A 12,620-nucleotide genomic window follows, 5' to 3' on the forward strand; every position below is an offset into this window, starting at 1 on the left:
AGAATGATTATACGAAAATAGAATATAGTTTTTTTGTTATGATCGGCTTTTTATTCCTGTCAGTTTATAGCGCATCCAATAATACTTTTCTTTGTTTCTAATCACAAAACATTACCAACTCGCCAGCTAGTCGGAAATAGTGTCTACTATTTGATAGCGTTACCCTGTGTTCTCCGAATCCTGCAACACTGACAAAGAAAAACCATTTTCTAAGTAAGGAAAATCGATATCGCTGAATTTGTTTAATTCAAAAGAAAACGTATTTGTTTTTCTTGAATAATCACATTTTTTTCTTTGAAATTTTGTACAATTCGCCAAGCTTATTTTCTACTAACCGATTATGCGAGTAAGTGTAGATCGCAATGAAATTATGGAAAGGTAAACGATGCATGATTAGAGAAACACAATATTGTATAAATGTATATTATACGTATAAATATAAGGTGAGCCATGACAAGAAGAATACCCAAACATTTTTCTTATTATTAGAAACAGAAATAAATTACAGTATACTATAGTGAGAGCAGGGGATTCCAAAATGCGGCCCGCGGGGCCAATCTTACAAGGAGAGGCCACGACCTTCGGGTCACCGATTCGGTTGAAACTTTGCACACTTAAGGTCGACCCACACAAGACCGGGACGGGACCGGGGACCTTTGGCCGCTAGATTCGAAACCAGGGTGTAGGGTTTGAGTCGACGGGGCTTCAGTGTTCCAAACTATATTTCTGCTCGCCCCGGTTGGGTCATTATCTCGAGCGTTTGACCATTTCCAGAAGGCCTTTTGGGAGCGCGTTGACAGTTCCCTGCTGTGCATGGCACGAAAAAAATGTTTTTAGGGCCTTCACGGTTCCTTAGGTAAACTATCGGTATTTATCTCCCCTTTACAATACCATGGAAATAGGAAACCTTCCTGCCCCTTGGTGAAACATCATACATCCTTGTATTGTATGTAAATTATATATACATATATTGTAAAAACGAGAATAGTTGTTATTTTTTTAAAGGAAATATCCACATTAGGAAGGGGATCATTCCATGTGAATTCGATCATGTTTTGGGGACTATGTCTCGAATTTTGATGACATTGAAGTATGTTGTGGTCCAAGAGAAAATGAGAGGCGGGGGTTGAGCCGGGTTATCACAAAAGACTGCTGTTCTCAAATAATTTATTTTTTCCTTGGTGAATGTCATTTCTTAATTAAAAAATATTAGAAATATCTTTGTTTTGCAAATTTTACCACTGGTTCAAGTGTGAAAAAATTTGAATAAATATGGCTGTATTTTACGTTTCTTCATCTTTCTCTTTGAAATTTTGTTTTGTAATTCGCGGAGCCGCAAAACTATTTATTGTACTATTCATTATTTTAGGTTCATAAAATTGCTGGATATTCTTTAGACATTCTGAAGTAAGGGTCGCTAGCGAAAAAATGTATGTATATGGAAAACTTCTGAATTCTTGTCCATAATGATCTAAAAATGGTTAGATGGAAGGTTCCCTGGCAGGAATGCGGTGACGTATCTACATCTTGTCCAATGACACGAGGCAGTAGACGTAAACATAGCCAGTCGAGTGGGACAGAGTTGAAGTTATTATTCTTCCAAGATAATTAGCAAAGGACGCACGCTGATACTTCACTGCCTTGTCTCGTTGGACAGAGTAGAGGTACCAATGCGCGGCTGATTAGTTCAGACTGGAAGGGGCAGGCCTCGGTTCACAAGCATTTTCGGCTGCAGTCCAAATATTGACTACTATGTAGCGGGTGACGTCGAAGCCAAACAATGGGACTACGGACGCAGCTGAGGTGGGGATAGGCACACCTAACGGTAGGTTTCTCAAGAATGGTGACACTTTAAAAATGGCGAAATTTCAAGTGTACGCTGCACCGCGACATTGCCTTCTTTTGGACGGCAGACGAGCGGTTACGAGCAGCTGTACTTGTCGTCCTTACACCATGTACATATGCGACTGCCACATGATTTAATACAATTATGAATTGTTAGAGAAATTCACTTTACGGACCTGTTTTTAAAAAATTGACGAAATTAAAATTATTTGAAGTGAACGCTGCACCGCGATACATAGTCTAGCACGGTTGGCGCATGGTAGAAGCAGAGCCCGGGAGGCTGTTAGGCCTATGGCCTCCCGGGCACTGAGCCAACCGTGCGAGGCTGTGTATCGCGATGCAGCGTTCACTTGAAATAATTTTAATTTCGTCAATTTTGAAGTATCCGCTTATTTAAAAACAGGTGCGTAAAGTGGACACTTGGGGCTATAACCTCAATTTTTTCAAATTTTTAGAAAGGTACCTGCTACGAAAACATAGCATTTGTTTAAAATAATTGCCAAATAAATGGTGAAGAAAACATTTTTTCCAAATGACAACATTTTCGGTAAACACTTTCATGTTTTCGCTATAAGCTTCCAAAAACTCATTTTCATCGGTGTGATAGTTCTAGTCTTATAATATAACGAAAAAAGGGTGACACGTATTTTTACGCGTCTGTAAAATCAACAATTTTTAAAACATCGAAAAATGCATTGAGATTTGATTGATAGGTCATCATCATCGGTGAAGTAGTTTTTTAAATAATACAACATTTATAATGTTTTTCTCCCTTTGCCACGGCCACGCCACGGCGACCGGGGTCGCTGAGTATTCTTCGTAAGAATATTTCGTGAAACCCCGGCCGCGGCCCGGTCGGCTCTACCATCGGATCCTCAGGGGTAAGAGAGGAGTAAACGGTTCTGGGGTTCTGGTAGCTAACCCCCGTGGTGCGTGGCACTTGGCCTTTGTTGCGAGCATCTTGAGCGCCTCTCAAGTCGCCTTCGAACACGGCCAACTCTGTATGGCATAGGAAAACGTGCCCCGTTGCCGGGCACGGTGAGACCCGTCTTGTTTGGGTCGACCTTTAACCGCTGTGCCAACCGGCGATGTTTTAACGTTCCGAACATTCTGGTATATATCGCACAAAATACAATCCATTTTTTCTCTTAAAACATTTCATAGGTCAAACACTTACTTGTTTCAATGTAATAATGTTTAAAATTACTTAATATATACTTGCGATAAAACCAACAAGTGTAACTTTCCTCCTAATAGCAGAAACGTTGAAAAAATTCGGTCTTTATTGTTTTTGACAATGATGCCCCACAACAAAAAATCTAAAAAAAATTGACGACACTACCTGGTATGGTACTTTATCAGGGAACTAAACAGTAGAATAGCATGTTTTCATATTTTTGAGAAATGTACATTTTTCCGATTTTTGGGGGTTTTTCATTTTTTACGACCACAGTTTGCAACAAAAAAATCTGAAAAAATTCTCAAAAATTTGTCTTAGGATCCAAAATATTCCACATTTTTTTCAGAATTTTAGGAAGCATCAGAGTGCGGAAAATGCGCGGAAAAGCGCGAAATCCAATTTACCCTGCAACTACCCTCACGGGCAAGGTAGTGTGTTGTTACCCAGTGGGGTTTTTCTTGGTCAGCTTTCGAATGGTTCATTAACGAAAAAACCTCTAACCTCTAATGGAAAAACCTCTAAGGGCAGTTTTGACCATCCTAATCGGCTAGGCCCTTTTGGAAAAATGTGACCGTACCCTATGATTATTTCTCTGTGTAAAAAACCTGGTTTTAGATGAAATTTTTAAAGGACATATTATAAATTATAAAGAAAAATGTGAAATGCATATGATTTATTAATTCTTTAAATAAGAAAATTTAACAACAATTTTATTAGGTTGCTTTAATTATTTTAATAAAAATTTCACCTAAAACATCTTTAGTATGTGTTGTGGTTTGGGTGTTCAGTAAATGATTCACCCAATATAACAATAACCATTTATTAAATAAACAACAAAAACTCAAGGACGTAACAAGGAACAACAAATGAAATAACAATGAAACAACTGACGGCGAATGAACTGACTGACTGACTTGACAAACTGACTTTACAGACTGACTTGAAAAACTGACCTCTTCATCCGTCAGAATCCGCGCTTATATCTAGTCCCGCGCCTCCAGGAATTTCCTTCGAACAAGGAAACTTCTGGAGTGGGGATGTCGCTTCCTGTACGTGCCCCTTGGAGAAAGTTCGTGTCCTTGCATCGAACATCCGTGTCCTGGCGAAAGTCAAGGGTTGGCGGCCAAATGTGCACGCCAAGGAAAAACCCTGAACCTGGTCGCCAAATGTGCACCCCAGGTAGGAACAGACTTCCGGCGACTAAGTGTGCGCTCGGGAAGAGCTTGGGCCTGGCGACCAAGTGCGTCCAAGGTCCCAGCCCGCAAACGACGCTCCTACCTGGGTCCGATGAACCCTTCTCCAAGGGGTCCGCCACAACATCAAATAACCGTAACTTTCGCGCGGTTCATTCTTGAAAATTCTGAAAGTTAAATCGTTGGCAAGAGTGGCCGAAGCTGATCGCCCAAAGTTCTATAGTACTCCTAAAACGATCAGTGCCAGACGAAAGTCTCTTAACAGATTTTAGATATGATTCCATAAATAAGAAATGAGCGAAAAACAATGATTTTCGATTAGTCCATATTACTATGTCAAACAACTTTTTTGAAAAATTATTTCTATGTGTAATAATATTTCCATAAATTTTTTTTATCCAAAGGTTTATGGCACGCTAATAATCGTTATTGAGTTGAAAGCCAGACCCTACAAGCTGGTTTATTTAAATTATTGCCAACATGGCACAAAACAAAATCCATTTGTTCTTTACCCCATTTAAAAATTCAGTTCTATCATTCAGTAAATGCTTTTGTATTAATATGTTGCCAGAATCCTGCTCATTTCGTTTTTTATATATACTTTTTATTTTTCTCTGTCGTTTTTTCATCAACATTCTGAAGAATCTCGTCATCTTCTGCTACTTCTCTAAGAAGTAACAAAAGTAATTTTCGATTCATTTTTTCACTTCGAACTGATGCTTTCCTTACATACAAACTCTTCGTTCGATAGTCAACGATGTACTAAAGAACAAAGGAGAAAAAAAGGGACCTACGACCACCATAAAAATGCGTCCAGACGCGCATAGTCACATATGACTGACAGTGATTTTTGAGTAGGTTTATAAATTCATTTTTATTGTGACATCCAGATAAACCGAATATTATTAAGATCTTTAAAATTCAAAAGAGTTAAAACAGCATCCCCTATAATACATTTAACATTTCTAGTTTCGCTTTCATTAATTAAATTGCTCTGATTTTGTAAGAATCTCTGGGAATGATATGTGGCAGTTAACGTGATAAGGAAACCAGACGCAGTCGTATGCGATTGGGTCTGACAAAGTTTGACGAATAGAGATAAAAGGCCTCAGGATCGCAAAACCGGTGTCCGGCACTCAACTTGGTGGTGGTGCCGTGGGGGCCACCGGTGACCGGCGCGCCCAGATTTTTAGAAATACATAATTTGGACAAATGTCAATACTTATCAATAAAAACCGCACTCCAGCGCCACGGGGGTCACCGGTGATACCCGTGGCAACTAACGTATTAAACATGGCTACACACTGTAATTTATTTGTTGTAGGTAATATTTCAACATTATATGTATCGTATAATGGAAAATTCATCGTGGCGCCACGGGCAAACCCTGTAAAACTGGCGTGGCATTCAACGTGTTAAGGAAATAAATATTTGCGCCTAAAGCTAAAATTGCAATTTGCACTCCCCTATAAAAAAATACAAATATCTTGTTAGGTATTTATTCATCATAAAATATTTTTAAAAAACTCAAGCAAGGTTAATTATCACCAATGGTTAAAATTAAATACAATGAAAAAATGCAGGTATCTACCTATCAAAACTCATAACTTCACTTTTATAGCTTTCAACTGAACTTTGTTAATTAAATCTTTGTAATTTAAGCTCTTTGCTATTGATATTACTATCGAAATTAGCGCCAAATTCGTGAGCTGTACCTGGTTCATTGAAAATCATAAATAATTCTTGACCTAACGTCACGAGTCAGTTACGCATTTATCATTGATAATAACAAATATCGGCGCTGTCAGCGCCCCTTTCCTTAGTGCGCCCGAGGCTCCTTACTGCGGCCCTGGCTATAACTTTTGATTTAAAGAAGATATCAAAGTGAAATTTCAATTAAATTTTTTTTTAAGAAATCAGGTTTAATGGTGTAATATATTTTATATTTCATAAATAATTTTTTTTGTTGTTTTTTAAATTTCATTACCTTTAAAAAATATATGAAAATATTTACTACAAATATTGTTCATTTTTTTCTCATTTCCAAGTAATCAAATTTATTAGAATATACAGGGTGGCCCACATAACTCTGAACAGCTCAATATCTCGAAAACTATGCCATCGATTTTAAAGTTCTTAGTCTTAAATTGCATGGAACTGAAGGGCCTTTCTGACTACATAAACGTGAAGTGGCCTCCCTTCCCCTTTAATGGGGGAGGGGAGGTACCTTTGTAATTTTAAATGGAATCCCCTATAAAATGTTACATATTTAGATTCTACCGGAAAAAACAAGTCAATTTTGTCTGAAACATTTTTTTGTCAGATAGTTCCATGATGAGATATAACAGTTTGAAGTTTCGAGTTGTAGGTACTTGAAGCGCTCGGAAATAGCGTTATGGAATTATACGCGCTTGAGTCCTTTGCTTATTCATGAAGAAACACAAACAATAATATTTACAATTCTTGAGTTTGACTCACTTATCTATGAAAACGTTTTCAGTTTAGAGCTGTTATTCAAGCAGTAACATTGTGATTATGGCTACTTTTGACACAGAAGTGAATATGTTATTAACGTTAGGTGAATGCCAAATAAATTATCGGCGTGCAGCAGTGATGTTTCTTGAACGTTATGGGATCAAACAATGTCATGCAACATTTCATAATTTAGAAAAGCGGGGATATGTAAAGGACATAGTTATGTTTGAACCACCGACGACAAAAGAGGATATGAAACAAAGAATACGTGACGCTTGCGCTTCAGTGACTCCCGAAATGTTAAAAAATGTTAGAACAACTTTGATGTTTCGAGTAAATAAATGTTTACAAGCCCGTGGTGGACATTTTGAACATTTAATTTAAAGTACATTTTATTTCTTCACGAATAAGCAAAGGACTCAAGCGCGTATAATTCCATAACGCTATTTCCGAGCGCTTCAAGTACCTACAACTCGAAACTTCAAACTGTTATATCTCATCATGGAAGTATCTGACAAAAAAATGTTTCAGACAAAATTGACTTGTTTTTTCCGGTAGAATCTAGATATGTAACATTTTATAGGGGGTTCCATTTAAAATTACAAAGGTACCTCCCCTCCCCCGTTAAAGGGGAAGGGAGACCACTTCACGTTTATGTAGTCAGAAAGGCCCTTCAGTTCCATGCAATTTAAGACTAAGGACTTTAAAATCGATGGCATAGTTTTCGAGATATTGAGCTGTTCAGAGTTATGTGGGCCACCCTGTATATGTTGTTAATGAGAAGCAATAAAAAAGAATGAAAAGAATTAGAAAGAGTTAGAAAGAATTAGATTGAAAAGGTAGCATTAAATATTCTAATGAAATCAGTAATCTTAGTGCTGTATTTTTTTAAATTAGAGTTAAACGGCATCCTCACTTTTGGCTGATATTGAACTTTAATCTGTTATTATTGTCATGTTATTATACTGTATTGATTGAAATTTCGTGGGGAAAAAGACATGTAGGAAATATATACCTTGTAAAACGTTAAGAATTTTGAAAATTTTTCTTTCTTGCTTTGAGCAATTTCTAATCGATTATCATTAGCCTTTTTTCTCAACGTGTTCGCATACAGTGTTTTCTCGATATCTGTCAACAATAAGGGTCTTGCCAGCGACATATATCGCCCAGGAGATTCCATTCTTTGATCCATGCCGATCATAGAATAGGACAGCGAATTTCTAGAAGCGTCGGTCACCGAGGAGTGTAAACATACCGTCCTACACGATGCATGTGAAAAACATGAGTCTGGCAGCGACAAATACTGTCTAGAAAATTCTAATATTCTTTTATATACTATCGAACATAGAAAAGGACAGCGAAGCTCAAGTGGTCTCTGTCGCCAAGGAGCGTAACATAATACGGGTCGGGTATATCGGTATGAGACCAGGGGACCACTACTAATCCAATAACAAAACTGCTTTATTTTTGATTATTTGTTTATGGGACTTTCACCAACATATTCGTGGCATTTTTCTAAAGAAAATGATCCTAATATAAGTCCACAAATATATTGGTGAAAGTCTAATAAACAAATAATGAAAAATAAAGAAGTTTTGTTATTGGATTAGTAGTGGTCTCACACCGATATATTCGACCCGCATTATGTTTACACTCCTCGGCTACTGAGACCAATCGAGTTTTATGGCCCCTCACGGGGTATACCCCACGGTATTGGGGATAGTTCTGCGATTTTTATCAGCCAGGTACTTGCGACATATAGGGTGTTCAAAAAAAAGCATTGAATATTTATATGGTATATAGGATACACTGTCCTGAGTAAAAAAGCTTTAGTAAACATAGGTTGAAAGGTCAACCGTTTCTGAGATATAAACATTTTTGCTTGCTAACTTCATGATTCATTTACTACTGGCCTTTTGATACAGGGTGTAAAAAAACCATTCAATATTTCTATGGTATATAGAACACACTGTGCTGTGAAAGGTCAACCGTTTCTGAGATATGAACATTATTGTTTGCTAGCATTATGATCAACTTACTTCCATCGCATGCGATGCGTACTTCAGTGTTTACAAACCGCGTTCTGAATGTCCTCCTCCAAGTGCCGACAGTAGATTTCATCCGGAATCAGTCAGTTCTGTAACGGAAAATCATAACACGTGGAAAATTTTCTATAAATATCAATAAGCCAGTAGTAAATGAATCATGATGTTAGCAAACAAAAATGTCTATATCTCAGAAACGGTTGACCTTTTGACCTATGTTTACTAAAGCTTTTCTACTCAGTACAGTGTATCCTAGATACCATATAAATATTGAATGCTTTTTTTTGAACACCCTGTACATAGAAGAAAGACGTTAGACATTGGACGTTGGTAGTAAGAGAAGTGGCAAGTTAGTAGTTGGGCGGCGGAAAAGACGTTTCTCAGGGAAGGCATGGTGAAGTAGCTCCTTCTCTCTCTTTCTCTCGCGCAGACGCGGGTAATGTATCAGTTAGTGGGGGGAACCGCAGGACTAGGAGTAGGATCGCGTAAGAAGAAGAAGTTGGGCAACTCTGATGTAAAGGAATGATGCACTTTGCGCTTTTCGACTTTTGCTGTAGTCGGTACACACACGCTTTGAAACAGCCTTCTGCTTTCCTATAACAAAACAAAAAACATAAACACGCAGTTAAAGTCACGATTATAACGTACGGAATAAAATATTAATGTAACTATACGCTTATTTTTTCCTTTAAATTATTCTTGAATCTCTTAGTAGTAATTTTGCGTCGCCCGAAAATTTCGCCATAGCTGGCACACACGCGATTTTAAGAGGTCTCCTGCGTTCTCATATTCAAAGAAGAAATAAATATAATTAAAATCGTAATTCTAATTGTAATATTATAAGACATAATATAAATATCAACGTTGTCACGTCGCTTACTTTTTCGTTTCCGTCAGAAACCGCTTCCGTCAGTTTGTCCACTCGGGACAAACGGTCTCCCGTGGACTCGACTTCGAACTCCCAAATTCGAATTTTGGTAATAAATCGGGCGGCAGACACCCGAAGTCGTCGCCCCAACGATACCACGTGGAGCCGCGAAGTCGAATCGACGAGATGCGCGCCAAGTCCTGGAAAGTTTGCGTTCAGGCGCAGGATTCTACGTGGGATAGCGCGGGGCGTTTCCCGTGGCAGGAAGGGTTCTCACAATAAAGTTTGAGACAAGGTTACGGTTCTCAGGTGTTTAATCAATGCGTAAAAGCAAGTAGCTGTCGGCCTCGACCGGTCAATTACAGCCGATCGCGGTGTACAATTTCGTCGCGGCAGATGTTCGGCACGCCCGCGATTTGTCTCTCGTTCAGATTTTTTTCGCGTCGAACCCGGTGGCGAGCGAGTTCGCCTTCGCTCTCTATACGACCCATTTTTACACGGGTTTCCGTCCAGATTCTAACGATGCTAGCCTATTCTTGACGATGTTTCCTATTCTTTCCCGGACCGTTGCCATCGAGATACGTCGGAAGGTACGATGCGAAACCGTTGCGGCTTCCCACCGCGAAGACGTGTCGAAGTTAACATTTTCTATTATCACAAAGTGACGACAACGCGGCCCCAACGAATCCGTGACTCCGCGTTTAGGCGGATCCAAGGACGATCACGCGGCCTCCGCTGTCCGGCCGAATTTGTGTTTATCCCGGTAACGCGATGTCGTCGTGTTGTGACGCAAACGCGGACCCATAAAACGCTGTACGAGCCATCACGAATGTTCACTAATTAACAAGGAAGCCTGACGGCAACAGCGGGCAGATGGCAGCTAAGCGGCAGCAATCTCGGCTCCGCTGTCCCTCGCCATTTTGCCAGCCGTTTTAGATTTTATTACGTCACATATGCAATCGTAAAGTGGACTTTTTTCCGTGAGAAAATGTATTACGCATACCCAGACTTCCTGAGGGAAGCCGGGGTTATGTGGGACTATCCTCGGGAAGGCGTTCACCAAAGGCGATTCCGTCCCCGAAAACTACCCACTAAAAACTCATGCCATGTGGCCGACCATGGCCGCAAGCGAGACGTCTCACCTTTCCACTGCGGCCCTCAAGACACGGCGCGGCGCGGCTCGGCCCAGGCTGGGCGCTCCTCTAAGGTGTGCCGCACCGTGTCAAAATCTTCGCCGCAGTGGTGGTACTGTGCCGTCGGCTGCCGCCCTATCCTGCACAGGTACTCTCCGAAGCACCCATGGCCGGAGAGCACCTGCGTGAGGCAGAAAGGTCAACCTTCTCTACCTCCTGCACCATATATCGAATATGGGCAAGAGCGTCCGGACGGTCGAACGCGCCGAGGAGGCAAGCAATCGCCTCCATTTTGCAAATGTGTCCGACCGGACCTGGCGTGTCAACGCCTCGAGCTTCTCTTCCTCTCCGTGTGTAAGCTCCACCCCCCGGGTGGGGGGTGGAGGGTGGGATGAGCAGGCAACTTGGTATAGCGTCGCCCTCTCTGCCACCATCAAATGGAACGGTGGAACTACGGCGAGGCGGCCCACCACCTCGGTAGAGATGGTGCGGTACTCCCGTATGACCCGCAAGGCCAGCCGACGTTGCTTTCTTTCCAAGAGCGCTTGACTGCGCCGGCTGGTCTCGAGCGAGCGGTGCCACACGGGGTCTTCATGAAGAGCAAGGGACCGCACCACCTCCGTATAGAGGCGGTGGACTTTCAACTGCGCCCTCCACCCTCAATATTGGGCAGCCGGCGTGCAAGGGAGGCCGCAGTCCGTTTTAGTCGGGGGGCGAGGAGGTCGAAGTGTACCTCGAAACGTCAGCGGCCAAGATAGTTCATCTTGGGCCGGATCTCGACCAAGGTATTGACGACACGAATCTGGAGGTCTTGACCCCGGGGCGGCCGCCGTGACCATGACCATCCATATAGCCATATCACCTCGGTCTTTGCGGCGGCCACGCTAAGTCCCATCCTCCGGTTTCGCCCGACAAGGGAGTACAGGGCGATCTCTGCCAGATGCATGGCTCTCCACCAATCCTCCTCCTCTGTATAATCCAGGGTATTCAGGTTCTCCTCCGTGTCAGGGGGTAGGAGAATCGTAAAGTGGACTATTTCCAACCGCGGCCAACGGAGCAGTGCCCTAATTTGTGGTAACTCGGGAATGCGGAAGAGAGGCGTCCCCCACTAGCGCCCCATTAGCTACGTGCTACCCTATACGCCACGTTCCTACGTAAGGATCGGACCATAGGCGGCGAGGCCCGTGGCCGCCGGCGCATTCGAAATTCTTGCTCGTCGTCCTGGACGATCTGCGGCTTTCCGCGGCGAGACGACTTCGAGCCGCTCCGATGTCGGACCCTGCAAGAATGCAAAATTCGGATAGAAATCCGGGCGAAGCGACGCGGGTCTGAGTAGTTATCCTCCTCTTGTCCGACTTCCCTCGCCGGCGCCTCCAGGTTACAGAACCTGGGCTCGGCCGTTCCCGCGGTGTCGCAATGCGAGCCTGACCCCGTGGTCAGCGCGCCTCCACTTGAGGTTTTCCGCAGCTTTCTTAACAGGGAAGTAGGATTCGAACCCCCAGGGACCGGCTACGGTCCTGCAAATTCGCATCGCGCTCAAAAGTGGAGCGACGCTCAAACGCTTAATTCGGCGCTCACTATATTTCGTACATTTTAATGAGAACGTTCGCAACTATTCCCTTGCATCGGTACTGCCAGAGAGCGGCACGGTCATTCGTTATTAATTCGGGAAGACATAGGCAATTCTGCCACGTCACAACGTATACTTATCTTTTTTTTATCGATGAAAATAATTCCTAAATAAAATTAATAGCGTGATCAAAAAAATAAATGAAGGTATGATTGTGACTGTTTATTAAGTGTAAAATGTACCCAGCAAGGTGAAATAAACGAGGAATAGATGGCCTTACGAGTTCGTAAATACGTGCATAGTTAATTGTT

The 12,620-nt window shown here is 41.8% G+C and overlaps 1 protein-coding gene across 1 annotated transcript in view; it reads left to right on the top strand.

Moving 5' to 3' along the window:
• Brf (Brf RNA polymerase III subunit) overlaps positions 1–12,620 on the top strand; it is a 47,582-nt gene that overhangs the window by 12,015 nt on the left and 22,947 nt on the right. The window lies entirely within an intron of this gene.

The sequence above is a fragment of the Halictus rubicundus genome, chromosome 13, assembly GCF_050948215.1.
Source record: "Halictus rubicundus isolate RS-2024b chromosome 13, iyHalRubi1_principal, whole genome shotgun sequence".
Classification (NCBI taxonomy): domain Eukaryota; kingdom Metazoa; phylum Arthropoda; class Insecta; order Hymenoptera; family Halictidae; genus Halictus; species Halictus rubicundus.